Source organism: Chiloscyllium plagiosum, unplaced genomic scaffold (assembly GCF_037043375.1).
Source record: "Chiloscyllium plagiosum isolate Xiang-an unplaced genomic scaffold, Cpla_swu_hap1 HiC_scaffold_40, whole genome shotgun sequence".
Taxonomy (NCBI): Eukaryota; Metazoa; Chordata; class Chondrichthyes; order Orectolobiformes; family Hemiscylliidae; genus Chiloscyllium; species Chiloscyllium plagiosum.
In genome coordinates this window covers 23,063,654-23,090,214 of record NW_028270178.1, presented here as the reverse complement: position 1 = coordinate 23,090,214, position 26,561 = coordinate 23,063,654, and the positions used below count along the sequence as shown (strand labels likewise).

Here is a 26,561-nt window from a genome sequence, read left to right as displayed (position 1 = left end):
CACCCTGACCTTAAATTTACCTGGAACCTCTCTGACACCTCCGTCCCCTTCCTGGACCTCTCCATCTCCATCAGTGACGACCGACTTGACACTGACATTTTCTACAAACCCACCGACTCCCACAGCTACCAGGATTACACCTCTTCCCACCCTACCTCTTGCAAAAATGCCATCCCATATTCCCAATTCCTCCGCCTCCGCTGTATCTGCTCCCAGGAGGAGAGGTTCCACCATAGAACACACCAGATGGCCTCCTTCTTTAGAGACCGCAATTTCCCTTCCCACGTGGTTACAGATGCCCTCCAACGCATCTCATCCACATCCCGCACCTCCGCCCTCAGACCCAACCCCTCCAATTGCAACAAGGACTGAATGCCCCTGGTGCTCACTTTCCACCCTACCAACCTTCGCATAAACCAAATCATCCGCCGACATTTCCGCTACCTCCAAGCAGACCCCACCACAAGGGATATATTTCCCTCCCCACCCCTCTCCGCGTTCCGCAAAGACCGTTCCCTCCGTGACTACCTGGTCAGATCCATGCCCCCCTACGACCCACCCTCCCATCCTGGCACTTTCCCCTGCCACCGCAGTAACTGTAAAACCTGTGCCCACACCTCTTCCCTCACCTCTATCCAAGGCCCTAAAGGAGCCTTCCACATCCATCAAAGTTTTACCTGCACATCCACTAATATCATCGATTGTATCCGTTGCTCCCGATGCGGTCTCCTCTACATTGGGGAGACTGGGTGCCTCCTAGCAGAGCGCTTTAGGGAACATCTCCGGGACACTCGCACCAATCAACCACACCGCCCCGTGGCTCAACATTTCAACTCCCCCTCCCACTCTGCCGAGGATATGGAGGTGCTGGGCCTCCTCCACCGCCGCTCCCTCACCACCAGACGCCTGGAGGAAGAACGCCTCATCTTCTGCCTTGGAACACTTCAACCCCAGGGCATCAATGTGGACTTCAACAGTTTCCTCATTTCCCCTTCCCCCACCTCATCCTAGTTTCTAACCTCCAGCAACTCGATCCCCTGACTTGTCCGGATGTGTCCGACCTGCCCAACTCCTTTTCCGCCTATCCACACCACCCTCTCCTCCCTGACCTATCACCTTCATCTCCTTCCCCACTGACCTATTGTACTCTATGCTACACTCTCCCCACCCCCACCCTACTCTAGCTTATCTCTCCACGCTTCAGGCACTCAGCCTTTATTCCTGATGAAGGGCTTTTGCCCGAAACGTCGATTTTGCCTGTCCTCGGATGCTGCCTGAACTGCTGTGCTCTTCCAGCACCACTGATCCAGAATCTGGTTTCCAGCAGCTGCAGTCATTGTTTTTCCCTAGGCCGCACAAACAAACCCGCCCGAAGCAGCGCACGGGCTCGGCGGTTCAACTGTCACCGCGCGAGCCGGGCCGCCCACGCGGGAAAACAACGGGAATCTGTGAAGAATTGGAGGCGCCGATGTGGGACTCGGGTGGAGAAAGTTAAAAATCTGTACAGTGCGCATGTCCGCCAACACCCCCTTGGGCGCGCGGTACGGACAATGGGCGGTCTCGGAGCGAGTGTGCGTGCATAGAACCCACTACCGAGCATGCGCAGTTACCGGAGGTGAAGCAGTTCTGTGTTTTGTTTGTTGGTGACGGTGAGAAATGTATTTAATCTTCACAGTCAGAGCGTCAGTGTGAATGGTTTATTGGATTAACACTGTGGTGATATATTGTATTAATGTTCGATACTTAACGCAAGAACTGCTAAAGGAGGTCCGGGTGCGGCTTTGGAGCCAAATTATAAACATCCGACAGTTTATACCCCCCCCTCAGTGAGATCAGTGTGTGACCCCCCACCCCTCGGTGAGATCAGTGTGTGACCCCCCTCAGTGAGATCAGTGTGTGACCCCCCTCAGTGAGATCAGTGTGTGACCCCCCCACCAGTATGATCAGTGTGTGACCCCCCTCAGTGAGATCAGTGTGTGACCCCCCTCAGTGAGATCAGTGTGTGACCCCCCCACCAGTATGATCAGTGTGTGACCCCCCACCAGTATGATCAGTGTGTGACCCCCCCACCAGTATGATCAGTGTGTGACCCCCCTCAGTAAGATCAGTGTGTGACCCCCCAGTGAGATCAGTGTGTGACCCCCCTCAGTGAGATCAGTGTGTGACCCCCCCACCAGTATGATCAGTGTGTGACCCCCCTCAGTGTGATCAGTGTGTGACCCTACCCTCAGTAAGATCAGTGTGTGACCCCCCAGTGTGATCAGTGTGTGACAACCCCTCAGTGAGATCAGCGTGTGACCCCCCTCAGTGAGATCAGCGTGTGACCCCCCTCAGTGAAATCAGCATGTGACCCCCCTCAGTGAGATCAGTGTGACCCCCCTCAGTAAGATCAGTGTGTGACCCCCCTCAGTGAGATCAGCGTGTGATCCCCCCTCAGTGAGATCAGTGTGTGACCCCTCTCAGTGAGATCAATGTGTGACCCCCCCCAGTGTGATCAGTGTGTGACCCCCCTCAGTGAGATCAGTGTGTGACCCGCCTCAGTGAGATCAGTGTGTGACCCCCTCAAAGTGACCCCCTCAGTGAGATCAGTGTGTGACCCCCCCAGTGTGATCAGTGTGTGACCCCCCCCAGTGTGATCAGTGTGTGACCCCCCTCAGTGAGATCAGTGTGTGACCCGCCTCAGTGAGATCAGTGTGTGACCCCCTCAATGTGACCCCCTCAGTGTGATCAGTGTGTGACCCCCCTCAGTGTGATCAGTGTGTGACCCCCCCCAGTGTGATCAGTGTGTGACCCCCCCAGTGTGATCAGTGTGTGACCCCCCCAGTGAGATCAGTGTGTGACCCCCCTTAGTGAGATCAGTTTGTGACTCCCCCTCAGTGAGATCAGTGTGTGACCCCCCACAGTGTGATTAGTGTGTGATCCCCCCTCAGTGAGATCAGTGTGTGACCCCTCTCAGTGAGATCAGTGTGTGACCCCCCCAGTGAGATCAGTGTGTGACCCCCTCAATGTGACCCTCTCAGTGTGATCAGTGTGTGACCCCCCTCAGTGTGATCAGACAGTGTGTGACCCCCTCAGTGTGATCATTGTGTGACCCCCCCCAGTGAGATCAGTGTTTGACCCCTCTCAGTAAGATCAGTGTGTGACCCTCCCTCAGTGTGATCAGTGTGTGACCCCCCGCAGTGAGATCAGTGTGTTACCACCCTCAGTGTGATCAGCGTGTGACCCCCCTCAGTGTGATCAGCGTGTGACCCCCCTCAGTGAGATCAGCGTGTGACCCCCCTCAGTGAGATCAGCATGTCACCCCCCTCAGTGAGATCAGTGTGTGACCCCACCAGTAAGATCAGCGTGTGACCCCCCTCAGTGAGATCAGTGTGTGACCCCCCTCAGTGAGATCAGTGTGTAACCCCCCCTCAGTGTGATTAGTGTTTGACCCCTCTCAGTGAGATCAGTGTGTGACCCCCCCCTCAGTGTGATCAGCGTGTGACCCCCCTCAGTGAGATCAGTTTGTGACTCCACCTCAGTGAGATCAGTGTGTGACCCCCCCAGTGTGACCAGTGTGTGACCCCCCTGAGTGAGATCAGTTTGTGACTCCCCCTCAGTGAGATCAATGTGTGACCCCCCACAGTGTGATTAGTGTGTGATCCCCCCTCAGTGAGATCAGTGTGTGACCCCTCTCAGTGAGATCAGTGTGTGACCCCCCCAGTGTGATCAGTGTGTGACCCCCCCAGTGTGATCAGTGTGTGACCCCCCAGTGAGATCAGTGTGTGACCCGCCTCAGTGAGATCAGTGTGTGACCCCCTCAATGTGACCCGCCTCAGTGAGATCAGTGTGTGACCCCCTCAATGTGACCCCCTCAGTGAGATCAGTGTGTGACCCCCCCAGTGTGATCAGTGTGTGACCCCCCCCAGTGTGATCAGTGTGTGACCCCCCCAGTGTGATCAGTGTGTGACCCCCCCAGTGTGATCAGTGTGTGACCCCCCCAGTGAGATCAGTGTGTGACCCCCCTTAGTGAGATCAGTTTGTAACTCCCCCTCAGTGAGATCAATGTGTGACCCCCCACAGTGTGATCAGTGTGTGATCCCCCCTCAGTGAGATCAGTGTGTGACCCCTCTCAGTGAGATCAGTGTGTGACCCCCCCAGTGAGATCTGTGTGTGACCCCTCTCAGTGAGATCAGTGTGTGACCCGCCTCAGTGAGATCAGTGTGTGACCCCCTCAATGTGACCCTCTCAGTGTGATTCAGTGTGTGACCCCCCTCAGTGTGATCAGACAGTGTGTGACCCCCTCAGTGTGATCAATGTGTGACCCCCCCAGTGAGATCAGTGTTTGACCCCTCTCAGTAAGATCAGTGTGTGACCCTCCCTCAGTGTGATCAGTGTGTGACCCTCCCTCAGTGTGATCAGTGTGTGACCCCCCTCAGTGAGATCAGTGTGTTACCACCCTCAGTGTGATCAGCTTGTGACCCCCCTCAGTGAGATCAGCGTGTGACCCCCCTCAGTGAGATCAGCGTGTGACCCCCCTCAGTGAGATCAGCGTGTGACCCCCCTCAGTGAGATCACCATGTGACCCCCCTCAGTGAGATCAGTGTGTGACCCCACCAGTAAGATCAACGTGTGACCCCTCTCAGTGAGATCAGTGTGTGACCCCCCTCAGTGAGATCAGTGTGTAACCCCCCCTCAGTGTGATTAGTGTTTGACCCCTCTCAGTGAGATCAGTGTGTGACCCCCCCTCAGTGTGATCAGCGTGTGACCCCCCCTCAGTGAGATCAGTGTGTGACCCCCCTCAGTGAGATCAGTGTGTTACCCCCCTCAGTGAGATCAATGTGTGACCCCCCCAGTGAGATCAGTGTGTGATCCCCAGTGAGATCAGCGTGTGACCCCTCTCAGTGAGATCAGTGTGTGTGTCCCCTCAGTGAGAACAGTGCGTAACCCCCCCCTCAGTGAGATCAGTGTGTGACCACCCCCGTGTGATTTGTGTGACCTCACCTCAGTAAGATCAGTGTGTGGCCCCCCTCAGTGTGATCAGTGTGTGACCCCCCTCAGTGTGATCAGTGTGTGACCCCCCCTCAGTAAGATCAGTGTGTGATCCCCCCCTCAGTAAGATCAGTGTGTGACCTCCCTCAGTGTGATCAGTGTGTGACACCCCTCAGTGAGATCAGTTTGTGACCCCCCTCAGTGTGATCAGTATGTGACCCCGATCAGTGTGTGACCCCCCTCAGTGTGATCAGTGTGTGACCCGCCTCAGTGAGATCAGTGTGTGACCCCCTCAATGTGACCCCCTCAGTGTGATCAGTGTGTGACCCGCCCTCAGTGTGATCAGACAGTGTGTGACCCCCTCAGTGTGATCAGTGTGTGACCCCCCAGTGAGAGCAGTGTTTGACCCCTCTCAGTGAGATCAGTGTGTGACCCCTCTCAGTGAGATCAGTGTGTGACCCCCCCAGTGAGATCAGTGTGTGATCCGTCTCAGTGAGATCAGTGTGTGACCCCTCTCAGTGAGATCAGTTTGTGACCCCCCCCCCAGTATGATCAGTGTGACCCCCCAGTGTGATCAGTGTGTGACCCCCTCAGTGTGATCAGTGTGTGACCCCCCCAGTGAGATCAGTGTTTGACCCATCTCAGTGAGATCAGTGTGTGACCCTCGCTCAGTGTGATCAGTGTGTGACCCCAATCAGTGAGATCTGTATGTGAGCCGCCCATCAGTGTGATCAGTGAGTGACCTCCCCTCAGTGAGATCAGTGTTTGACCCCTCTCAGTGAGATCAGTGTGTGACCCCCCACCCCACGGTGAGATCAGTGTGTGACTCCCCTCGGTGAGATCAGTGTGTGACCCCCCCCCCCCCCAGTGTGATCAGTGTGTGACCCCCTCTCAGTGTGATCAGTGTGTGACCCCCCTCAGTGTCATCAGTGTGTGACCCCCCCCTCAGTAAGATCAGTGTCTGACCCCCCAGTGAGATCAGTGTGTGACCCCCTCAGTGTGTGACCCCCTCAGTGTGATCAGTGTGTAACCACCCCTCAGTGAGATCAGCGTGTGACCCCCCTCAGTGAGATCAGTGTGTTACCACCCTCAGTGTGATCAGTGTGTGACCCCCCCTCAGTGTGATGCGTTTGTGACCCCCCTCAGTGAGATCAGCGTGTGACCCCCCTCAGTGAGATCAGCATGTGACCCCCCTCAGTGAGATCAGTGTGTGACCCCCCAGTAAGATCAGCGTGTGACCCCCCACAGTGAGATCAGTGTGTGACGCCCCCCAGTAAGATCAGTGTGTGACCCCTCAGTGAGATCAGTGTGTGACCCCCCCCTCAGTGTGATCAGTGTGTGACCCCTCCAGTGAGATCAGTGTATGACCCCCCCCCCCCTCAGTGAGATCAGTGTGTGATCCCCCTCAGTAAGATCAGTGTGTGACGGTCCCCTCAGTGTGATCAGTGTGTGACCCCCCAGTGAGATCAGTGAGTGCACCCCCTCAGTGAGATCAGTGTGTGACCCTCTCAGTGAGATCAGTGTGTGACCCCTCTCAGTGAGATCAGTGTGTGACGCCCCTCAGTGAGATCAGTGTGTCACCCCCCCTCAGTGTGATTAGTATGTGAGGCCCCTCAGTGAGATCAGTGTGTGACCCCTCTCAGTGAGATCAGTGTGTGACCCCCCAGTGAGATCAGTGTGTGACCCCTCTCAGTGAGATCAGTGTGTGACCCGCCTCAGTGAGATCAGTGTGTGACCCCCCCCAATGTGACCCCCTCAGTGAGATCAGTGTGTGACCCCACTCAGTGTGATCAGTGTGTGACCCCCCCAGTATGATCAGTGTGTGACCCCCCTCAGTGAGATCAGTTTGTGACTTCCCCTCAGTGAGATCAATGTGTGACCCCCCACAGTGTGATTAGTGTGTGATCCCCCCTCAGTGAGATCAGTGTGTGACCCCTCTCAGTGAGATCAGTGTGTGACCGGCCTCAATGAGATCAGTGTGTGACCCCCTCAATGTGACCCCCTCAGTGTGATAAGTGTGTGACCCCCCTCAGCGTGATCAGACAGTGTGTGATCCCCTCAATGTGATCAGTGTGTGACTCACCCAGTGAGATCAGTGTGTGACCCCCCTCAGTGTGAACAGTGTGTGACTCGCCTCAGTAAGGACAGTGTGTGACACCCCAGTGAGATCAGTGTGTGACCCCCTCAGTGTGATCACTGTGTGATCCGCCCTCAGTGAGATCAGCGTGTGATCCCCCTCAGTGAGATCAGCGTGTGACCCCTCTCAGTGAGATCAGTGTGTGACCCCCCTCAGTGAGATCAGTGTGTAACCCCCTCTCAGTGTGATTAGTGTGTGAGGCCCCTCAGTGAGAGCAGTATGTGACCCCCCCAGTGTGATCAGTGTGTGACCCCCCTCAGTGTGATCAGTGTGTGACCTCCCCTCAGTAAGATCAGTGTGTGACCCCCCCTCAGTGTGATCAGTGTGTGACCTCACCTCAGTGTGATCAGTGTGTGACCCCCCTCAGTGAGATCAGTGTGTGACCCCACTCAGTGAGATCAGTGTGTGACCACCCCTCAGTGAGATCTGTGTGTGACCACCCCTCAGTGAGATCTGTGTGTGACCCCCCTCAGTAAGATCAGTGTGTGACCCCCCTCAGTGAGATCAGTGTGTGACCACCCCTCAGTAAGATCAGTGTGTGACCCCCTCCTCAGTGTGAACAGTGTGTGACTCGCCTCAGTAAGGACAGTGTGTGACCCCCCCAGTGAGATCAGTGTCTGACCCCCTCAGTGTGATCACTGTGTGATCCGCCCTCAGTGAGATCAGCATGTGACCCCTCCCAGTAAGATCATCGTGTGACCCCCCCGTAAGATCATCGTGTGACTCCCTTCAGTGAGATCAGTGTGTGACCCCCCTGTAAGATCATCGTGTGGCCCCCTTCAGTGAGATCAGTGTGTTACCACCCCCAGTAAGATCAGTATGTGACCCCCCCTGTAAGATGAGCGTGTGACCCCCCTCAGTGTGATCAGTGCGTGACGCCCCACAGTAAGATCAGTGTGTGACCCCTATCAGTGAGATCAGTGTGTGACCCCCCCTCCGTGTGATCAGTGTGTGACCCCCGCAGTGAGATCAGTGTGTGACCCCCCAGTAAGATCAGTGTGTGACCCCCCCAGTAAGATCAGCGTGTGACCCCCCACAGTGAGATCAGTGTATGACGCCCCCCAGTAAGATCAGTGTGTGACCCCTCAGTGAGATCAGTGTGTGACACCCCCTCAGTGTGATCAGTGTGTGACCCCTGCAGTGAGATCCAGTGTGTGACACCCCCCTCAGTAAGATCAGTGTGTGACCCCCCCAGTAAGATCAGTGTGTGACCCCCCCAGTGAGATCAGTGAGTGCCCCCCCTCAGTGAGATCAGTGTGTTACCCCCCTCAGTGAGACCAATGTATGACCCCCCCAGTGAGATCAGCGTGTGACCCCCAGTGAGATCAGCGTGTGACCCCTCTCAGTGTGATCAGTATGTGACCCCCCCAGTGTGATCAGTGTGTGACCCCCCTCAGTGAGATCAGTGTGTGACCCCCCCGTGTGATTAGTTGGATCCCCCCTCAGTGTGATCAGTGTGTGACCCCCCTCAGTGAGATCAGTGTGTGACCCCCTCAATGTGACCCCCTCAGTGTGATCAGTGTGTGACCCCCCCTCAGTGTGATCAGACAGTGTGTGACCCCCTCAGTGTGATCAGTGTGTGACCCCCCCAGTGAGAGCAGTGTTTGACCCCTCTCAGTGAGATCAGTGTGTGACCCCTATCAGTGAGATCAGTGTGTGACCCCCCCTCCGTGTGATCAGTGTGTGACCCCCGCAGTGAGATCAGTGTGTGACCCCCCAGTAAGATCAGTGTGTGACCCCCCCAGTAAGATCAGCGTGTGACCCCCCACAGTGAGATCAGTGTATGACGCCCCCCAGTAAGATCAGTGTGTGACCCCTCAGTGAGATCAGTGTGTGACACCCCCTCAGTGTGATCAGTGTGTGACCCCTGCAGTGAGATCCAGTGTGTGACACCCCCCTCAGTAAGATCAGTGTGTGACCCCCCCAGTAAGATCAGTGTGTGACCCCCCCAGTGAGATCAGTGAGTGCCCCCCCTCAGTGAGATCAGTGTGTTACCCCCCTCAGTGAGACCAATGTATGACCCCCCCAGTGAGATCAGCGTGTGACCCCCAGTGAGATCAGCGTGTGACCCCTCTCAGTGTGATCAGTATGTGACCCCCCCAGTGTGATCAGTGTGTGACCCCCCTCAGTGAGATCAGTGTGTGACCCCCCCGTGTGATTAGTTGGATCCCCCCTCAGTGTGATCAGTGTGTGACCCCCCTCAGTGAGATCAGTGTGTGACCCCCTCAATGTGACCCCCTCAGTGTGATCAGTGTGTGACCCCCCCTCAGTGTGATCAGACAGTGTGTGACCCCCTCAGTGTGATCAGTGTGTGACCCCCCCAGTGAGAGCAGTGTTTGACCCCTCTCAGTGAGATCAGTGTGTGACCCCCCTCAGTGTGATCAGTGTGTGACCCCCCCAGTATGATCAGTGTGTGACCCCCCTCAGTGAGATCAGTTTGTGACTTCCCCTCAGTGAGATCAATGTGTGACCCCCCACAGTGGGATTAGTGTGTGATCCCCCCTCAGTGAGATCAGTGTGTGACCCCCTCAATGTGACCCCCTCAGTGTGATAAGTGTGTGACCCCCCTCAGTGTGATCAGACAGTGTGTGATCCCCTCAATGTGATCAGTGTGTGACCCACCCAGTGAGATCAGTGTGTGACCTCCCTCTGTGAGATCAGTGTGACCCCCCCTCAGTAAGATCAGTGTGTGACCCCCCTCAGTGTGAACAGTGTGTGACTCGCCTCAGTAAGGACAGTGTGTGACCCCCCAGTGAGATCAGTGTGTGACCCCCCCTCAGTGAGATCAGTGTGTGACCCCCCCTCAGTGAGATCAGCGTGTGACCCCTCTCAGTGAGATCAGTGTGTGACCCCTCTCAGTGAGATCAGTGTGTGACCCCACTCAGTCAGATCAGTGTGTAACCCCCTCTCAGTGTGATTAGTGTGTGAGGCCCCTCAGTGAGAGCAGTGTGTGACCCCCCCAATGTGATCAGTGTGTGACCCCCGCAGTGAGATCAGTGTGTGACCCCCCCAGTAAGATCAGTGTGCGACCCCCCCCCCAGTAAGATCAGCGTGTGACCCCCCACAGTGAGATCAGTGTGTGACGCCCCCCAGTAAGATCAGTGTGGGACCCCTCAGTGAGATCAGTGTGTGACACCCCCTCAGTGTGATCAGTGTGTGACCCCTGCAGTGAGATCAGTGTGTGACACCCCCCTCAGTAAGATCAGTGTGTGACCCGCCCAGTAAGATCAGTGTGTGAACCCCCCAGTGAGATCAGTGAGTGCCCCCCCCAGTGAGATCAGCGTGTGACCCCTCTCAGTGAGATCAGTGTGTGACCTCCCTCAGTGTGATCAGTGTGTGACACCCCTCAGTGAGATCAGTTTGTGACCCCCCTCAGTGTGATCAGTGTGTGACCCCGATCAGTGTGTGACCCCCCTCAGTGTGATTAGTGTATGATCCCCCCTCAGTGAGATCAGTGTGTGACCCCTTTCAGTGAGATCAGTGTGTGACCCGCCTCAGTGAGATCAGTGTGTGACCCCCTCAATTTGACCCCCTCAGTGTGATCAGTGTGTGACCCCCCCTCAGTGTGATCAGACAGTGTGTGACCCCCTCAGTGTGATCAGTGTGTGACCCCCCCAGTGAGAGCAGTGTTTGACCCCTCTCAGTGAGATCTGTGTGTGACCCCTCTCAGTGAGATCAGTGTGTGACCCCCCCAGTGAGATCAGTGTGTGATCCGTCTCAGTGAGATCAGTGTGTGACCCCTCTCAGTGTGATCAGACAGTGTGTGACCCCCTCAGTGTGATCAGTGTGTGACCCCCCCAGTGAGATCAGTGTTTGACCCATCTCAGTGAGATCAGTGTGTGACCCTCGCTCAGTGTGATCAGTGTGTGACCCCAATCAGTGAGATCTGTATGTGAGCCGCCCATCAGTGTGATCAGCGAGTGACCCCCCCTCAGTGAGATCAGTGTTTGACCCCTCTCAGTGAGATCAGTGTGTGACCCCTCACCCCACGGTGAGATCAGTGTGTGACTCCCCTCGGTGAGATCAGTGTGTGACCCCCCCCCCCAGTGTGATCAGTGTGTGACCCCCTCTCAGTGTGATCAGTGTGTGACCCCCCTCAGTGTCATCAGTGTGTGACCCCCCCCTCAGTAAGATCAGTGTCTGACCCCCCAGTGAGATCAGTGTGTGACCCCCTCAGTGTGTGACCCCCTCAGTGTGATCAGTGTGTAACCACCCCTCAGTGAGATCAGCGTGTGACCCCCCTCAGTGAGATCAGTGTGTTACCACCCTCAGTGTGATCAGTGTGTGACCCCCCCTCAGTGTGATGCGTTTGTGACCCCCCTCAGTGAGATCAGCGTGTGACCCCCCTCAGTGAGATCAGCATGTGACCCCCCTCAGTGAGATCAGTGTGTGACCCCCCAGTAAGATCAGCGTGTGACCCCCCACAGTGAGATCAGTGTGTGACGCCCCCCAGTAAGATCAGTGTGTGACCCCTTAGTGAGATCAGTGTGTGACCCCCCCCTCAGTGTGATCAGTGTGTGACCCCTGCAGTGAGATCAGTGAGTGCACCCCCCCCCTCAGTGAGATCAGTGTGTGACCCCCCCCCCCCTCAGTGAGATCAGTGTGTGATCCCCCTCAGTAAGATCAGTGTGTGACGGTCCCCTCAGTGTGATCAGTGTGTGACCCCCCAGTGAGATCAGTGAGTGCACCCCCTCAGTGAGATCAGTGTGTGACCCTCTCAGTGAGATCAGTGTGTGACCCCTCTCAGTGAGATCAGTGTGTGACCCCTCTCAGTGAGATCAGTGTGTAACCCCCCCTCAGTGTGATTAGTGTGTGAGGCCCCTCAGTGAGATCAGTGTGTGACCCCTCTCAGTGAGATCAGTGTGTGACCCCCCAGTGAGATCAGTGTGTGACCCCTCTCAGTGAGATCAGTGTGTGACCCGCCTCAGTGAGATCAGTGTGTGACCCCCCCCCAATGTGACCCCCTCAGTGAGATCAGTGTGTGACCCCACTCAGTGTGATCAGTGTGTGACCCCCCCAGTATGATCAGTGTGTGACCCCCCTCAGTGAGATCAGTTTGTGACTTCCCCTCAGTGAGATCAATGTGTGACCCCCCACAGTGTGATTAGTGTGTGATCCTCCCTCAGTGAGATCAGTGTGTGACCCCTCTCAGTGAGATCAGTGTGTGACCCGCCTCAGTGAGATCAGTGTGTGACCCCCTCAATGTGACCCCCTCAGTGTGATAAGTGTGTGACCCCCCTCAGCGTGATCAGACAGTGTGTGATCCCCTCAATGTGATCAGTGTGTGACTCACCCAGTGAGATCAGTGTGTGACCTCCCTCTGTGAGATCAGTGTGACCCCCCCACAGTAAGATCAGTGTGTGACCCCCCTCAGTGTGAACAGTGTGTGACTCGCCTCAGTAAGGACAGTGTGTGACCCCCCAGTGAGATCAGTGTGTGACCCCCTCAGTGTGATCACTGTGTGATCCGCCCTCAGTGAGATCAGCGTGTGATCCCCCTCAGTGAGATCAGCGTGTGACCCCTCTCAGTGTGATCAGTGTGTGACCCCCCTCAGTGTGATCAGTGTGTGACCCCCCCTCAGTAAGATCAGTGTGTGACCCCCCCTCAGTGTGATCAGTGTGTGACCTCACCTCAGTGTGATCAGTGTGTGACCCCCCTCAGTGTGATCAGTGTGTGACCCCACTCAGTGAGATCAGTGTGTGACCTCACCTCAGTGTGATCAGTGTGTGACCCCCCTCAGTGTGATCAGTGTGTGACCCCACTCAGTGAGATCAGTGTGTGACCACCCCTCAGTGAGATCTGTGTGTGACCACCCCTCAGTGAGATCTGTGTGTGACCCCCCTCAGTAAGATCAGTGTGTGACCCCCCTCAGTGAGATCAGTGTGTGACCACCCCTCAGTAAGATCAGTGTGTGACCCCCTCCTCAGTGTGAACAGTGTGTGACTCGCCTCAGTAAGGACAGTGTGTGACCCCCCCAGTGAGATCAGTGTCTGACCCCCTCAGTGTGATCACTGTGTGATCCGCCCTCAGTGAGATCAGCATGTGACCCCTCCCAGTAAGATCATCGTGTGACCCCTCGGTAAGATTATCGTGTGACTCCCTTCAGTGAGATCAGTGTGTGACCCCCCAGTAAGATTAGTGTGTGACCCCCCTGTAAGATCATCGTGTGGCCCCCCTTCAGTGAGATCAGTGTGTTACCACCCCCAGTAAGATCAGTGTGTGACCCCCCCAGTAAGATGAGCGTGTGACCCCCCTCAGTGAGATCAGTGTGTGACGCCCCACAGTAAGATCAGTGTGTGACCCCTATCAGTGAGATCAGTGTGTGACCCCCCCTCAGTGTGATCAGTGTGTGACCCCCGCAGTGAGATCAGTGTGTGACCCCCCCAGTAAGATCAGTGTGTGACCCCCCCCAGTAAGATCAGCGTGTGACCCCCCACAGTGAGATCAGTGTGTGACGCCCCCCAGTAAGATCAGTGTGTGACCCCTCAGTGAGATCAGTGTGTGACACCCCCTTAGTGTGATCAGTGTGTGACCCCTGCAGTGAGATCAGTGTGTGACACCCCCCTCAGTAAGATCAGTGTGTGACCCCCCCAGTGAGATCAGTGTGTGACCCCCCCAGTGAGATCAGTGAGTGCCCCCCTCAGTGTGATCAGTGTGTTAACCCCTCAGTGAGATCAATGTGTGACACCCCCAGTGAGATCAGTGTGTGACCCCCAGTGAGATCAGCGTGTGACCCCTCTCAGTGAGATCAGTGTGTGACCCCCCCAGTGTGATCAGTGTGTGACCCCCCTCAGTGAGATCAGTGTGTGACCCCCCCGTTTGATTAGTTGGATCCCCCCTCAGTGTGATCAGTGTGTGACCCCCCTCAGTGAGATCAGTGTGTGACCCGCTCAATGTGACCCCCTCAGTGTGATCAGTGTGTGACCCCCCCTCAGTGTGATCAGACAGTGTGTGACCCCCTCAGTGTGATCAGTGTGTGACCCCCCCAGTGAGAGCAGTGTTTGACCCCTCTCAGTGAGATCAGTGTGTGACCCCTATCAGTGAGATCAGTGTGTGACCCCCCTCAATGTGACCCCCTCAGTGAGATCAGTGTGTGATCCCCCTCAGTGTGATCAGTGTGTGACCCCCCCAGTATGATCAGTGTGTGACCCCCCTCAGTGAGATCAATGTGTGACCCCCCACAGTGTGATTAGTGTGTGATCCCCCCTCAGTGAGATCAGTGTGTGACCCCTCTCAGTGAGATCAGTGTGTGACCCGCCTCAGTGAGATCAGTGTGTGACCCCTTCAATGTGACCCCCTCAGTGTGATAAGTGTGTGACCCCCCTCAGTGTGATCAGACAGTGTGTGATCCCCTCAATGTGATCAGTGTGTGACCCACCCAGTGAGATCAGTGTGTGACCTCCCTCTGTGAGATCAGTGTGACCCCCCTCAGTAAGATCAGTGTGTGACCCCCCTCAGTGTGAACAGTGTGTGATCCCCTCAATGTGATCAGTGTGTGACCCACCCAGTGAGATCAGTGTGTGACCTCCCTCAGTGTGATCACTGTGTGATCCGCCCTCAGTGAGATCAGCGTGTGACCCCCCCCTCAGTGAGATCAGCGTGTGACCCCTCTCAGTGAGATCAGTGTGTGACCCCCCTCAGTGAGATCAGTGTGTAACCCCCTCTCAGTGTGATTAGTGTGTGAGGCCCCTCAGTGAGAGCAGTGTGTGACCCCCCCAGTGTGATCAGTGTGTGACCCCCGCAGTGAGATCAGTGTGGGACCCCTCAGTGAGATTAGTGTGTGACACCCCCTCAGTGTGATCAGTGTGTGACCCCTGCAGTGAGATCAGTGTGTGACACCCCCCTCAGTAAGATCAGTGTGTGACCCCCCCAGTAAGATCAGTGTGTGACCCCCCCAGTGAGATCAGTGAGTGCCCCCCCTCAGTGAGATCAGTGTGTTACCCCCCTCAGTGAGATCAGTGTGTTACCCCCCTCAGTGAGATCAATGTGTGACCCCCCCAGTGAGATCAGTGTGTGACCCCCAGTGAGATCAGCGTGTGACTCCTCTCAGTGAGATCAGTGTGTGACCCCCCCCAGTGTGATCAGTGTGTGACCCCCCTCAGTGAGATCAATGTGTGACCCCCCCAGTGAGATCAGTGTGTGACCCCCAGTGAGATCAGCGTGTGACCCCTCTCAGTGAGATCAGTGTATGACGCCCCCCCAGTGTGATCAGTGTGTGACCTCACCTCAGTAAGATCAGTGTGTGACCCCACTCAGTGAGATCAGTGTGTGACCACCCCTCAGTGAGATCTGTGTGTGACCACCCCTCAGTGAGATCTGTGTGTGACCCCCCTCAGTAAGGACAGTGTGTGACCCCCCCAGTGAGATCAGTGTCTGACCCCCTCAGTGTGATCACTGTGTGATCCGCCCTCAGTGAGATCAGCATGTGACCCCTCCCAGTAAGATCATCGTGTGACCCCCGCCGTAAGATCATCGTGTGACTCCCTTCAGTGAGATCAGTGTGTGACCCCCCCAGTAAGATTAGTGTGTGACCCCCCCTGTAAGATCATCGTGTGGCCCCCCTTCAGTGAGATCAGTGTGTTACCACCCTCAGTGAGATCATTGTGTGACTCCCCCCAGTAAGATCAGTGTGTGACCCCCCCAGTAAGATGAGCGTGTGACCCCCCTCAGTGAGATCAGTGTGTGACGCCCCACAGTAAGATCAGTGTGTGACCCCTATCAGTGAGATCAGTGTGTGACCCCCCCTCAGTGTGATCAGTGTGTGACCCCCGCAGTGAGATCAGTGTGTGACCCCCCCAGTAAGATCAGTGTGTGACCCCCCCAGTAAGATCAGCGTGTGACCCCCCACAGTGAGATCAGTGTGTGACGCCCCCCAGTAAGATCAGTGTGTGACCCCTCAGTGAGATCAGTGTGTGACACCCCCTCAGTGTGATCAGTGTGTGACCCCTGCAGTGAGATCAGTGTGTGACACCCCCCTCAGTAAGATCAGTGTGTGACCCCCCCAGTAAGATCAGTGTGTGACCCCCCTCAGTGAGATCAATGTGTGACCCCCCCAGTGAGATCAGTGTGTGACCCCTCAGTGAGATCAGCGTGTGACCCCTCTCAGTGAGATCAGTGTGTGACCCCTCCAGTGTGATCAGTGTGTGACCCCCTCAGTGAGATCAGTGTGTGACCCCCCCGTGTGATTAGTGTGATCCCCCCTCAGTGTGATCAGTGTGTGACCCCCCTCAGTGAGATCAGTGTGTGACCCCCTCAATGTGACCCCCTCAGTGTGATCAGTGTGTGACCCCCCCTCAGTGTGATCAGACAGTGTGTGACCCCCTCAGTGTGATCAGTGTGTGACCCCCCCAGTGAGAGCAGTGTTTGACCCCTCTCAGTGAGATCAGTGTGTGACCCCTCTCAGTGAGATCAGTGTGTGACCCGTCTCAGTGAGATCAGTGTGTGACCCCTCTCAGTGAGATCAGTGTGTGACCCCCCCCCAGTATGATCAGTGTGACCCCCCAGTGTGATCAGTGTGTGACCCCCCTCAGTGTGATCAGACAGTGTGTGACCCCCTCAGTGTGATCAGTGTGTGACCCCCCCAGTGAGATCAGTGTTTGACCCATCTCAGTGAGATCAGTGTGTGACCCTCGCTCAGTGTGATCAGTGTGTGACCCCAATCAGTGAGATCTGTATGTGAGCCGGCCATCAGTGTGATCAGTGAGTGACCCCCCCTCAGTGAGATCAGTGTTTGACCCCTCTCAGTGAGATCAGTGTGTGACCCCCCACCCCACGGTGAGATCAGTGTGTGACTCCCCTCGGTGAGATCAGTGTGTGACCCCCCCCCAGTGTGATCAGTGTGTGACCCCCTCTCAGTGTGATCAGTGTGTGACCCCCCTCAGTGTCATCAGTGTGTGACCCCCCCCTCAGTAAGATCAGTGTCTGAACCCCCAGTGAGATCAGTGTGTGACCCCCTCAGTGTGTGACCCCCTCAGTGTGATCAGTGTGTAACCACCCCTCAGTGAGATCAGCGTGTGACCCCACTCAGTGAGATCAGTGTGTTACCACCCTCAGTGTGATCAGTGTGTGACCCCCCAGTAAGATCAGTGTGTGACCCCCCACAGTGAGATCAGTGTGTGATGCCCCCCAGTAAGATCAGTGTGTGACCCCTCAGTGAGATCAGTGTGTGACCCCCCCCTCAGTGTGATGCGTTTGTGACCCCCCTCAGTGTGATCAGCGTGTGACCCCCCTCAGTGAGATCAGCATGTGACCCCCCTCAGTGAGATCAGTGTGTGACCCCCCAGTAAGATCAGCGTGTGACCCCCCACAGTGAGATCAGTGTGTGACGCCCCCCAGTAAGATCATTGTGTGACCCCTCAGTGAGATCAGTGTGTGACCTCCCCCTCAGTGTGATCAGTGTGTGACCCCTGCAGTGAGATCAGTGTGTGACCCCCCCCCCTCAGTGAGATCAGTGTGTGATCCCCCTCAGTAAGATCAGTGTGTGACGGTCCCCTCAGTGTGATCAGTGTGTGACCCCCCAGTGAGATCAGTGAGTGCACCCCCTCAGTGAGATCAGAGTGTGACCCTCTCAGTGAGATCAGCGTGTGACCCCTCTCAGTGAGATCAGTGTGTGACGCCCCTCAGTGAGATCAGTGTGTAACCACCCCTCAGTGTGATTAGTGTGTGAGGCCTCTCAGCGAGATCAGTGTGTGACCCCTCTCAGAGAGATCAGTGTGTGACCCCCCAGTGTGATCAGTGTGTGACCGCTCTCAGTGAGATCAGTGTGTGACCCGCCTCAGTGAGATCAGTGTGTGAACCCCCCTCAATGTGACCTCCTCAGTGAGATCAGTGTGTGACCCCCCTCAGTGTGATCAGTGTGTGACCCCCCCAGAATGATCAGTGTGTGACCCCCCTCAGTGAGATCAGTTTGTGACTTCCCCTCAGTGAGATCAGTGTGTGACCCTCCCCTCAGTGTGATCAGTGTGTGACCCCTGCAGTGAGATCAGTGTGTGACCCCCCCCCCCTCAGTGAGATCAGTGTTTGATCCCCCTCAGTAAGATCAGTGTGTGACGGTCCCCTCAGTGTGATCAGTGTGTGACCCCCCAGTGAGATCAGTGAGTGCACCCCCTCAGTGAGATCAGTGTGTGACCCTCTCAGTGAGATCAGCGTGTGACCCCTCTCAGTGAGATCAGTGTGTAACCCCCCCTCAGTGTGATTAGTGTGTGAGGCCCCTCAGTGAGATCAGTGTGTGACCCCTCTCAGTGAGATCAGTGTGTGACCCCCCAGTGAGATCAGTGTGTGACCCCTCTCAGTGAGATCAGTGTGTGACCCGCCTCAGTGAGATCAGTGTGTGAACCCCCCTCAATGTGACCTCCTCAGTGAGATCAGTGTGTGACCCCCCAGTAAGATCAGCGTGTGACCCCCCACAGTGAGATCAGTGTGTGACGCCCCCCAGTAAGATCATTGTGTGACCCCTCAGTGAGATCAGTGTGTGACCCCCCCCTCAGTGTGATCAGTGTGTGACCCCTGCAGTGAGATCAGTGTGTGACCCCCCCCCCTCAGTGAGATCAGTGTGTGATCCCCCTCAGTAAGACCAGTGTGTGACGGTCCCCTCAGTGTGATCAGTGTGTGACCCCCCCAGTATGATCAGTGTGTGACCCCCCTCAGTGAGATCAGTTTGTGACTTCCCCTCAATGAGATCAATGTGTGACCCCCCACAGTGTGATTAGTGTGTGATCCCCCCTCAGTGAGATCAGTGTGTGACCCCTCTCAGTGAGATCAGTGTGTGACCCGCCTCAGTGAGATCAGTGTGTGACCCCCTCAATGTGACCCCCCAGTGTGATAAGTGTGTGACCCCCCTCAGTGTGATTAGACAGTGTGTGATCCCCTCAATGTGATCAGTGTGTGACCCACCCAGTGAGATCAGTGTGTGACCTCCCTCTGTGAGATCAGTGTGAACCCCCCTCAGTAAGATCAGTGTGTGACCCCCCTCAGTGTGAACAGTGTGTGACTCGCCTCAGTAAGGACAGTGTGTGACCCCCCCAGTGAGATCAGTGTGTGACCCCCTCAGTGTGATCACTGTGTGATCCGCCCTCAGTGAGATCAGCGTGTGACCCCCCCTCAGTGAGATCAGCGTGTGACCCCTCTCAGTGAGATCAGTGTGTGACCCTCCTCAGTGAGATTAGTGTGTAACCCCATCTCAGTGTGATTAGTGTGTGAGGCCCCTCAGTGAGAGCAGTGTGTGACCCCCCCAGTGTGATCAGTGTGTCACCCCGTCAGTGTGATCAGTGTGTGACCCCCCCTCAGTAAGATCAGTGTGTGACCCCCCCTCAGTAAGATCAGTGTGTGACCCCCCCTCAGTGTGATCAGTGTGTGACCTCACCTCAGTAAGATCAGTGTGTGACCCCCCTCAGTGTGATCAGTGTGTGACCCCACTCAGTGAGATCAGTGTGTGACCACCCCTCAGTGAGATCTGTGTGTGACCACCCCTCAGTGAGATCTGTGTGTGACCCCCCTCAGTAAGATCAGTGTGTGACCCCCCTCAGTGAGATCAGTGTGTGACCACCCCTCAGTAAGATCAGTGTGTGACCCCCTCCTCAGTGTGAACAGTGTGTGACTCGCCTCAGTAAGGACAGTGTGTGACCCCCTCAGTGAGATCAGTGTCTGACCCCCTCAGTGTGATCACTGTGTGATCCGCCCTCAGTGAGATCAGCATGTGACCCCTCCCAGTAAGATCATCGTGTGACCCCCCCGTAAGATCATCGTGTGACTCCCTTCAGTGAGATCAGTGTGTGACCCCCCAGTAAGATTAGTGTGTGACCCCCCTGTAAGATCATCGTGTGGCCCCCCTTCAGTGAGATCAGTGTGTTACCACCCTCAGTGAGATCATTGTGTGACCCCCCCCAGTAAGATCAGTGTGTGACCCCCCCAGTAAGATGAGCGTGTGACCCCCCTCAGTGAGATCAGTGTGTGATGCCCCACAGTAAGATCAGTGTGTGACCCCTATCAGTGAGATCAGTGTGTGACCCCCCCCTCAGTGTGATCAGTGTGTGACCCCCGCAGTGAGATCAGTGTGTGACCCCCCCAGTGAGATCAGTGTGTGACCCCCCCCAGTAAGATCAGCGTGTGACCCCCCACAGTGAGATCAGTGTGTGACGCCCCCCAGTAAGATCAGTGTGTGACCCCTCAGTGAGATCAGTGTGTGACACCCCCTCAGTGTGATCAGTGTGTGACCCCTGCAGTGAGATCAGTGTGTGACACCCCCCTCAGTAAGATCAGTGTGTGACCCCCCCAGTAAGATCAGTGTGTGACCCCCCCAGTGAGATCAGTGAGTGCCCCCCCTCAGTGAGATCAGTGTGTTACCCCACTCAGTGAGACCAATGTGTGACCCCCCCAGTGAGATCAGTGTGTGACCCCCAGTGAGATCAGCGTGTGACCCCTCTCAGTGAGATCAGTGTGTGACCCCCCCAGTGTGATCAGTGTGTGACCCCCCTCAGTGAGATCAGTATGTGACCCCCCCGTGTGATTAGTGTGATCCCCCCTCAGTGTGATCAGTGTGTGACCCCCCTCAGTGAGATCAGTGTGTGACCCCCTCAATGTGACCCCCTCAGTGTGATCAGTGTGTGACCCCCCCAGTGAGAGCAGTGTTTGACCCCTCTCAGTGAGATCAGTGTGTGACCCCCCCAGTGAGATCAGTGTGTGACCCGTCTCAGTGAGATCAGTGTGTGACCCCCCCCAGTATGATCAGTGGGACCCCCCAGTGTGATCAGTGTGTGACCCCCCTCAGTGTGATCAGACAGTGTGTGACCCCCTCAGTGTGATCAGTGTGTGACACCCCAGTGAGATCAGTGTTTGACCCATCTCAGTGAGATCAGTGTGTGACCCCAATCAGTGAGATCTGTATGTGAGCCGCCCATCAGTGAGATCAGTGTGTGACCCCCCACCCCACGGTGAATTCAGTGTGTGACTCCCCTCGGTGAGATCAGTGTGTGACCCCCCCCCAGTGTGATCAGTGTGTGACCCCCTCTCAGTGTGATCAGTGTGTGACCCCCCTCAGTGTCATCAGTGTGTGACCCCCCCCAGTAAGATCAGTGTCTGACCCCCCAGTGAGATCAGTGTGTGACCCCCTCAGTGTGTGACCCCCTCAGTGTGATCAGTGTGTAACCACCCCTCAGTGAGATCAGCGTGTGACCCCCCTCAGTGAGATCAGCGTGTGACCCCCCTCAGTGAGATCAGTGTGTTACCACCCTCAGTGTGATCAGTGTGTGACCCCCCCTCAGTGTGATGCGTTTGTGACCCCCCTCAGTGAGATCAGCGTGTGACCCCCCTCAGTGAGATCAGCATGTGACCCCCCTCAGTGAGATCAGTGTGTGACCCCCCAGTAAGATCAGCGTGTGACCCCCCACAGTGAGATCAGTGTGTGACGCCCCCCAGTAAGATCAGTGTGTGACCCCTCAGTGAGATCAGTGTGTGACCCCCCCCTCAGTGTGATCAGTGTGTGACCCCTGCAGTGAGATCAGTGTGTGACCCCCCCCCCTCAGTGAGATCAGTGTGTGATCCCCCTCAGTAAGATCAGTGTGTGACGGTCCCCTCAGTGTGATCAGTGTGTGACCCCCCAGTGAGATCAGTGAGTGCACCCCCTCAGTGAGATCAGTGTGTGACCCTCTCAGTGAGATCAGCGTGTGACCCCTCTCAGTGAGATCAGTGTGTGACGCCTCTCAGTGAGATCAGTGTGTAACCCCCCCTCAGTGTGATCAGTGTGTGACCCCCCCAGTATGATCAGTGTGTGACCCCCCTCAGTGAGATCAGTTTGTGACTTCCCCTCAGTGAGATCAATGTGTGCCCCCCCACAGTGTGATTAGTGTGTGATCCCCCCTCAGTGAGATCAGTGTGTGACCCCTCTCAGTGAGATCAGTGTGTGACCTGCCTCAGTGAGATCAGTGTGTGACCCCCTCAATGTGACCCCCTCAGTGTGATAAGTGTGTGACCCCCCTCAGTGTGATGAGACAGTGTGTGATTCCCTCAATGTGATCAGTGTGTGACCCACCCAGTGAGATCAGTGTGTGACCTCCCTCTGTGAGATCAGTGTGACCCCCCCTCAGTAAGATCAGTGCGTGACCCCCCTCAGTGTGAACAGTGTGTGACTCGCCCCAGTCAGGACAGTGTGTGACCCCCCAGTGAGATCAGTGTGTGACCCCCTCAGTGTGATCACTGTGTGATCCGCCCTCAGTGAGATCAGCGTGTGACCCCCCCTCAGTGAGATCAGCGTGTGACCCCTCTCAGTGAGATCAGTGTGTGACCCCCTCAGTGAGATCAGTGTGTAACCCCCTCTCAGTGTGATTAGTGTGTGAGGCCCCTCAGTGAGAGCAGTGTGTGACCCCCCCAGTGTGATCAGTGTGTGACCCCCGCAGTGAGATCAGTGTGTGACCCCCCCAGTAAGATCAGTGTGTGACCCCCCCCAGTAAGATCAGCGTGTAACCCCCCACAGTGAGATCAGTGTGTGACGCCCCCCAGTAAGATCAGTGTGGGACCCCTCAGTGAGATCAGTGTGTGACACCCCCTCAGTGTGATCAGTGTGTGACCCCTGCAGTGAGATCAGTGTGTGACACCCCCCTCAGTAAGATCAGTGTGTGACCCCCCCAGTAAGATCAGTGTGTGACCCCCCCAGTGAGATCAGTGAGTGCCCCCCCTCAGTGAGATCAGTGTGTTACCCCCCTCAGTGAGATCAGTGTGTTACCCCCCTCAGTGAGATCAATGTGTGACCCCCCCAGTGAGATCAGTGTGTGACCCCCAGTGAGATCAGCGTGTGACCCCTCTCAGTGAGATCAGTGTGTGACCCCCCCCAGTGTGATCAGTGTGTGACCCCCCTCAGTGAGATCAATGTGTGACCCCCCCAGTGAGATCAGTGTGTGACCCCCAGTGAGATCAGCGTGTGACCCCTCTCAGTGAGATTAGTGTGTGACGCCCCACAGTAAGATCAGTGTGTGACCCCTATCAGTGAGATCAGTGTGTGACCCCCCCTCAGTGTGATCAGTGTGTGACCTCACCTCAGTAAGATCAGTGTGTGACCCCACTCAGTGAGATCAGTGTGTGACCACCCCTCAGTGAGATCTGTGTGTGACCACCCCTCAGTGAGATCTGTGTGTGACCCCCCTCAGTAAGGACAGTGTGTGACCCCCCCAGTGAGATCAGTGTCTGACCCCCTCAGTGTGATCACTGTGTGATCCGCCCTCAGTGAGATCAGCATGTGACCCCTCCCAGTAAGATCATCGTGTGACCCCCCTGTAAGATCATCGTGTGACTCCCTTCAGTGAGATCAGTGTGTGACCCCCCAGTAAGATTAGTGTGTGACACCCCCTGTAAGATCATCGTGTGGCCCCCCTTCAGTGAGATCAGTGTGTTACCACCCTCAGTGAGATCATTGTGTGACCCCCCCAGTAAGATCAGTTTGTGACCCCCCCAGTAAGATGAGCGTGTGACCCCCCTCAGTGAGATCAGTGTGTGACGCCCCACAGTAAGATCAGTGTGTGACCCCTATCAGTGAGATCAGTGTGTGACCCCCCCTCAGTGTGATCAGTGTGTGACCCCCGCAGTGAGATCAGTGTGTGACCCCCCAGTAAGATCAGCGTGTGACCCCCCCCAGTAAGATCAGCGTGTGACCCCCCACAGTGAGATCAGTGTGTGACGCCCCCCAGTAAGATCAGTGTGTGACCCCTCAGTGAGATCAGTGTGTGACACCCCCTCAGTGTGATCAGTGTGTGACCCCTGCAGTGAGATCAGTGTGTGACACCCCCCTCAGTAAGATCAGTGTGTGACCCCCCCAGTAAGATCAGTGTGTGACCCCCCTCAGTGAGATCAATGTGTGACCCCCCCAGTGAGATCAGTGTGTGACCCCCAGTGAGATCAGCGTGTGACCCCTCTCAGTGAGATCAGTGTGTGACCCCCCCAGTGTGATCAGTGTGTGACCCCCCTCAGTGAGATCAGTGTGTGACCCCCCCGTGTGATTAGTGTGATCCCCCCTCAGTGTGATCAGTGTGTGACCCCCCTCAGTGAGATCAGTGTGTGACCCCCCCGTGTGATTAGTGTGATCCCCCCTCAGTGAGATCAGTGTGTGTCCCCCTCAATGTGACCCCCTCAGTGTGATCAGTGTGTGACCCCCCTCATTGTGATCAGACAGTGTGTGACCCCCTCAGTGTGATCAGTGTGTGACCCCCCCAGTGAGAGCAGTGTTTGACCCCTCTCAGTGAGATCAGTGTGTGACCCGTCTCAGTGAGATCAGTGTGTGACCCCTCTCAGTGAGATCAGTGTGTGACCCCACCCCCAGTATGATCAGTGTGACCCCCCAGTGTGATCAGTGTGTGACCCCCCTCAGTGTGATCAGACAGTGTGTGACCCCCTCAGTGTGATCAGTGTGTGACGGTCCCCTCAGTGTGATCAGTGTGTGACCCCCCCAGTGAGATCAGTGTTTGACCCATCTCAGTGAGATCAGTGTGTGACCCTCGCTCAGTGTGATCAGTGTGTGACCCCAATCAGTGAGATCTGTATGTGAGCCGCCCATCAGTGTGATCAGTGAGTGACCCCCCCTCAGTGAGATCAGTGTTTGACCCCTCTCAATGAGATCAGTGTGTGACCCCCCACCCCACGGTGAGATCAGTGTGTGACTCCCCTCGGTGAGATCAGTGTGTGACCCCCGCCCCAGTGTGATCAGTGTGTGACCCCCTCTCAGTGTGATCAGTGTGTGACCCCCCTCAGTGTCATCAGTGTGTGACCCCCCCCTCAGTAAGATCAGTGTCTGACCCCCCAGTGAGATCAGTGTGTGACCCCCTCAGTGTGTGACCCCCTCAGTGTGATCAGTGTGTAACCACCCCTCAGTGAGATCAGCGTTTGACCCCCCTCAGTGAGATCAGTGTGTTACCACCCTCAGTGTGATCAGTGTGTGACCGCCCAGTAAGATCAGTGTGTGACCCCCCACAGTGAGATCAGTGTGTGACGCCCCCCAGTAAGATCAGTGTGTGACCCCTCAGTGAGATCAGTGTGTGACCCCCCCTCAGTGTGATGCGTTTGTGACCCCCCTCAGTGTGATCAGCGTGTGACCCCCCTCAGTGAGATCAGCATGTGACCCCCCTCAGTGAGATCAGTGTGTGACCCCCCAGTAAGATCAGCGTGTGACCCCCCACAGTGAGATCAGTGTGTGACACCCCCCAGTAAGATCATTGTGTGACCCCTCAGTGAGATCAGTGTGTGACCCCCCCCCCTCAGTGTGATCAGTGTGTGACCCCTGCAGTGAGATCAGTGTGTGACCCCCCCCCTCAGTGAGATCAGTGTGTGATCCCCCTCAGTAAGATCAGTGTGTGACCCCCCCCCCTCAGTGTGATCAGTGTGTGACCCCTGCAGTGAGATCAGTGTGTGACGGTCCCCTCAGTGTGATCAGTGTGTGACCCCCCAGTGAGATCAGTGAGTGCACCCACTCAGTGAGATCAGTGTGTGACCCTCTCAGTGAGATCAGCGTGTGACCCCTCTCAGTGAGATCAGTGTGTGACGCCCCTCACTGAGATCAGTGTGTAACCCCCCCCTCAGTGTGATTAGTGTGTGAGGCCCCTCAGTGAGATCAGTGTGGGACCCCTCTCAGTGAGATCAGTGTGTGACCCCCCAGTGAGATCAGTGTGTGACCGCTCTCAGTGAGATCAGTGTGTGACCCGCCTCAGTGAGATCAGTGTGTGAACCCCCCTCAATGTGACCTCCTCAGTGAGATCAGTGTGTGACCCCCCTCAGTGTGATCAGTGTGTGACCCCCCCAGTATGATCAGTGTGTGACCCCCCTCAGTGAGATCAGTTTGTGACTTCCCCTCAGTGAGATCAGTGTGTGATCCACCCCTCAGTGTCATCAGTGTGTGACCCCTGCAGTGAGATCAGTGTGTGACCCCCCCCCCCCTCAGTGATATCAGTGTTTGATGCCCCTCAGTAAGATCAGTGTGTGACGGTCCCCTCAGTGTGATCAGTGTGTGACCCCCCAGTGAGATCAGTGAGTGCACCCCCTCAGTGAGATCAGTGTGTGACCCTCTCAATGAGATCAGCGTGTGACCCCTCTCCGTGAGATCAGTGTGTAACCCCCCCTCAGTGTGATTAGTGTGTGAGGCCCCTCAGTGAGATCAGTGTGTGACCCCTCTCAGTGAGATCAGTGTGTGACCCCCCAGTGAGATCGTTGTGTGACCCCTCTCAGTGAGATCAGTGTGTGACCCGCCTCAGTGAGATCAGTGTGTGAACCCCCCTCAATGTGACCTCCTCAGTGAGATCAGTGTGTGACCCCCCTCAGTGTGATCAGTGTGTGACCCCCCCAGTATGATCAGTGTGTGACCCCCCTCAGTGAGATCAGTTTGTGACTTCCCCTCAGTGAGATCAATGTGTGACCCCCCACAGTGTGATTAGTGTGTGATCCCCCCTCAGTGAGATCAGTGTGTGACCCCTCTCAGTGAGAT

The 26,561-nt window shown here is 56.0% G+C and overlaps 1 protein-coding gene across 1 annotated transcript in view; it reads left to right on the top strand.

The window, feature by feature from the left end:
• The first annotated feature begins 1,192 nt into the window (after positions 1 to 1,192).
• The window catches only part of LOC122547070 (NACHT, LRR and PYD domains-containing protein 3-like), a 223,865-nt gene continuing 198,496 nt past the window's right edge, over positions 1,193 to 26,561 (top strand). The window contains 1 exon segment of the mRNA XM_087981691.1: positions 1,193 to 1,649. The gene's annotated coding sequence lies outside the window, so the exon portion shown is untranslated.